Source organism: Lolium rigidum, chromosome 5 (genome assembly GCF_022539505.1).
Source record: "Lolium rigidum isolate FL_2022 chromosome 5, APGP_CSIRO_Lrig_0.1, whole genome shotgun sequence".
NCBI lineage: Eukaryota > Viridiplantae > Streptophyta > Magnoliopsida > Poales > Poaceae > Lolium > Lolium rigidum.
In genome coordinates, this window is record NC_061512.1 from 81,152,250 (window position 1) to 81,157,388 (window position 5,139).

At 43.8% G+C, this 5,139-nt stretch overlaps 1 long non-coding RNA gene across 1 annotated transcript; it reads right to left on the minus strand.

The window, feature by feature from the left end:
• Positions 1–299: 299 nt before the first annotated feature.
• LOC124651681 lies at positions 300–1,888 on the minus strand. The gene is made up of 3 exons (XR_006987477.1): positions 1,728–1,888; positions 1,447–1,575; positions 300–541 (listed from the first exon to the last, which is right to left on the minus strand). It is a non-coding gene; the product is annotated as an uncharacterized LOC124651681 (long non-coding RNA).
• Positions 1,889–5,139: the final 3,251 nt, after the last annotated feature.

Genomic DNA, 5,139 nt, shown 5'->3' on the forward strand with positions numbered 1-5,139 from the left:
TGTGGTGAAAACATGACCATTGCCCGGCAGGGAAATCTACAGGAACCAACAGCAAGTGTGGAACAAAAGCACTCTTCATCTGGACTCTAAAAACATATGATTTGATTAGATATCAGTTCTATCCTTCTACAAAAAGGCTCTCTGAAATACACTATCACAAACATTAAGAGGCTATCTACTAAGCTCTACTCATAGATCATACTGCATACCAGCATTGAAATAGTAAAATCATGCAACAAAATGGTTGGCATAAATGTAGATCAGTTTGGCGGTAATCACCGGCTATCTCCTGCTTGGGTCACAATTTGCTTAGATATCAGTTCTATCCTTCTACAAAAAGGCTATCTGAAATACACTATCACAAACATTAAGAGGCTATCTACTAAGCTCTACTCATAGATCATACTGCATACCAGCATTGAAATAGTAAAATCATGCAACAAAATGGTTGGCATAAATGTAGATCAGTTTGGCAGTAATCACTGGCTATCTCCTGCTTGGGTCACAATTCCAGAGGCACATGTATCTATATGAGACATACCTGCATTGGAAAAACATTGAAGTTAATATTTACGTGTACCTATATGAGCAATATCCACGAGGAAATAAGGTAAAAAGAAACAGTCAAATATTGTCCTCTTGGATAATCTCTTGCCTTGATTCAGAAAATCGGGTGTAGAACAGATAATGCATAGGAATTTTGGTGATCTCATATTTTAGTCAAAATGGTCTTTATAGGGATGATTAATGGATTTTGTTGTGATTTTGGGGATCTCATCTCTTAGTCAAAAGGGCGCGCCTCTACAGAGATGATTAATTCACTGTCACAGAGTAAAATCTATGTTAATTAGCTGTTCTAGTACGCAGATATATGAATAATAATATGGCGGTGCCACATAAGCAATCCATTAGCATCTCTAGCTTTGGTGCTCGGACCTACAGGCACGACATCTCATATGATTTTTTTTTTGGAGCAAAACAAATTCACTTCAGCACCTATGTCCTATGCTAGAAGGGGTGTGAAGTAAAGAAAACATATACAGATGCTACTTTTGATATTCTGTGAAAAGATATCTTCAGTGATATATACTAATAATTGATATCCTCGAACATATTACTCTCAACTCTCGAGAGATATCTGGCCAATAAATCTTACAAACCCAGTTTGTTTTCCAAGCACAAAAAGATGATACACATCTACGCAAAAGCTGGAAAAATATCAAATTGAATGGATGCACTTGTACGTGTCAATGTAATTAACTAATTAATCGGGGGAGAACAATATAGTACATATTACGCAAAAGCTAGAAAAGTATCAAATTGAATGGATGCACTTGTACGTGTCGATGCAATTAACTAATTAATCGGGGGAGAACAATATAGTATATATTAAATATGGTTTGGTGACTAAAAACTGGAGTACTATTGCTAGGACCAGGAGCCTACCTAGGATGCACCACAAGAACGGTGAAGCTGTGATTGTCTGGCCTTGAGGGTAGCTCAGCTGAACCTTGCGTTGGCTGCTTGGCTACATGCGGCCTGCGCGCTAGCCTTGGCGCCACCTGCTCCCGCAACCTGCAAGGGGACGCCGTCAGGAGAGACTCCATGAACGGAGATTGCCAGATCGAGACTGAGGTAAGATGAAACGAAGCCGTTGTGCAGATTGCTTCGAGGATCGAAATAGGAATGCAGTGCCGTAAAAACAAAGTCCAAACAACGAATTATACCAGGTGAATTTTGCCCAATTTGGGACCCCTGTGGGAGCGAACAGCTCGAGGAATTGGGAGCGCTGCTGCGTGACCGGCATCCACCAGCAGTTGTGCCGTTTGCAGGCACAAGGTCGACACGCAACACCGTGCCCAGATCGACGACCGTAGGGACCTGCCGCCTGCAGTCCAAATCCAACGCCGCTGGCGGCCTCCCGTGGTGAGGCGCCGCGCGGCTTAGGCCCCCGCCGGAGCCGCTGTCCTCCTCCATCGGCGCGGAGTCAAGGCCGCTCTCCGCGCCCAGCAGCCGTGACGCGAACCCCCGGATAGGAACCGGTTGGTGGCGTGCGCGGGCGGCGGCGGCGCGGCATCGAAGTCACCGAGCAGGCACGAGTGGCGCCCGCGAGAGGCCTTGAAGAGCGAGGCCGACGCGGCCGCAAGCCCCTGGCGTTGGCCTGGATGAGGAGGCGGCGCCCGTCGAGCAGCGAGCAGCGCACGCCATAGCCATCCTGCAGGCAGTGCCCACTCGCGAATCGCGTCGACGTGGCCGAGCGAGGCGGCGCGCGGCGTCCGTGCGGAGGTCACGGTCGTTCTTGGAGCAGCCTCTGCCGCTGAACTGGATGACGGCGAGCGAGTAGAGCTCATCGCGGTGCCCACCGCCGCCGTCATCAGCGCTGCGCCGTACCCGCGATCCTCCTCCTCGTCGATGATGGCCGACACGACCTCTGCACGCGCCGCATCGTCGCTGCAGCCTGCGACCGTTGATTTTTTTTGATAGAAGAGGGTCGAGGTAGAGGGAAATTGGAGGAAAGGGAGGAAGGCGACGGGGCCGTGCCTTGACGGAGGAGGAAGAAGAGGACAGAACGGAGGTAAGAAAGAGAGAGCGCGTCAAGAATCGATGCAGTTAAGCGGTGCCACCGCTTTGACCATTCGTAAAATGCTATAGCCACCCCTCTAAGAAAGGGAAAAATAACTGCATAGGTGTTTCCCACACTCTAAAAATCCTAGAGAGCTCCAAAAGTTTACACAGGTTTAATTCAGAGCAGATCTCAAAATTCTAAGAAAAAAGAAGTTTGTTCATCTTTAATATAGTAGTTATTATCTACACGCACGGACAACAATACTTTGCTGTCAGGTAATAATTTATTTTCAATCAAGAAACTGCATAAATTATACATATTGTTTCTTGTAATGGTATATTTTGGATATGGTACAGATGTAATAGGTTTGATAACGGCAGTAAGTGAAGTTTCTGTTTCTCCGTCCACGAACCAAAATAAAAGGCAGATATTTATCACGAATGGGAGGTACGAGATGTATTTACAAATACACCATATTTTGTTTATATTAAATCTACAGTTCTTCTTATGAACATCTTATTTTATTTTCCAGCCAGCGCGCGATAGTTACTTTGTGGGGAGACCATGCTGAAAATTTCGATGCTGATTCCATCCAGAGAGCATCTGTAATGGTCGCCCTTTTTGTAGCAATGACAGTTGGTCAATTTTCTGGTTAGTTCAAGCTTACTTGATTCTACTTAGTGTTTTTGCAAAGCATTGTTAGTATATAGTCTATTAAGTCTGAGTATTTTTGCAGGAATGTTAGCTTTCAAAAGTACCTCGGCTACTAAATGGAGTATATAAATATTGATATACCTGAAATGGTAGCGGCTAGACATGCGTAAGTACCTTTCCCTACTGTACTAATTTCTTTACCCATGGTAGATTTTAATACACTCCATATTTACAGCACCAAAGATTATGCTCATCACATTGAATGGCAAGGGTCATTTCGGCCTAGAGGAGATCTGGTGGATACTACAATTGTTGAGTTAGTTGCATCGGAGGCATACAGTAAACTTGTATGTAACTTGGATATTTTCTAGATAACGTATAATTCCATTTTTTGAAATTTTTACTTATATCTTCTAATCTATTTAATAGGGTGAGCGCTTCAGAATTAAAGTAGTGATACTGTCTGTGGTTACAAGTGAGAATTAATGGGATGAAGACTCCTTTTTTGGCATGCTTCTTGGCTTGATGGGAGAAAGCCAATTGAGATCGCGCCTCTTATCTTTGCCTCTTCCAAGCGCAAGAATTGGAAGGTTGCACATGCTCTACAAAACAATGCTTGGGTTCACAAAGTGGGTTTGGGGGATGGCTTCTCTTTCGAGCATCTATCCCAATTTGTGGAACTATGGGGTCTCATACAAAATTTCCACCTCAATGACAATATTGAGGACGACATCACTTGGAAACTAACCGAGAGTGGACACTATTCCACTAAGTCCGCCTACGACTTGCAATTTCTGGGTTCCACCTTCTCAAGCCTATACAAGTCCATGTGAAAGATGTGGGCGCCCCCAAAGATTAAGTTGTTTACCTGGCTTGCTTTCCAAAATAGAATTTGGACATCCGACCGCTTGGCAAAACGTGGGTGGCCAAACTGTGGGGTTTGTCCTTTATGCAAACAATGCACGGAGTCGGTCGATCACCTTCTAGTCCATTGCCGCTTCACCTTGCGTCTCTGGGACATGGCCAAAGATGGATTCGACATTCCGACTACTCATGCCAATAGTTGGACGGGTTTCTCCTTCCCGGAATGGTGGACCATGATATCTACGGGGCATAACCGCAAGGGTTTGGCGTCTCTTGCCATGCTCATTATTTGGGAGGTTTGGAATGAGAGAAACGATAGAGTTTTCAAGAACAAGCACGCCCCTTCGCAAGTCGTCTTCGAGAGGATTAAAAAAGAAGCTACGCTTTGGGTTTTAGCGGGTGCTAAAAATTTGAGTAATTTGATGCCGCGAGAGTAAACTTGTATTATGTCAAAAACCTTTTCTTTCTTGTAAACTCCTTGCTTAATCAATGAATGGGCAAAGCTTTTGCCCTCGTTTCAAAAAAAAAATTTGGTGGTACCTGCCTTGTAAGTCTTGTTGGAAGAAACTTGTGCCGGACAGAGATAGCTTCAGGTTCCCTAGATGTTCTGGCACAAAGGGAGAGGCAAGGTAATATATTTATTAGTTTTATTTGCAACATAAGTATTCAAAATGCAAACAGTTTATATTACCGTGCATTAATGCTAAAGTACAAATAATTCATATTGGTTGTGAATTAATATTAAAATGCAAATAATTTATGCTGCCGTGCATCAATACTAAAACGCAAAGAAATTATATTTTTGTGCAACAGTACTAAAATGCAAATAATTCATACTATTCTACTTTAATACTAATAATTAGCTTGGGGTTTTTAGGTACAAGCTGGTTTTGGAAGGAACTGACATGGAACAAGAGCATACAGATGAGCCAAAGGTTGCTCACTTCACATTTTTTGGACAACAAGCTGTTACCATTGTTGGAAAAGATGCTGCATTGCTTGTTCCAGATGTCACGGTTCAGACTCCTTACGTTCCTCCAGATTTAATGGCTGCT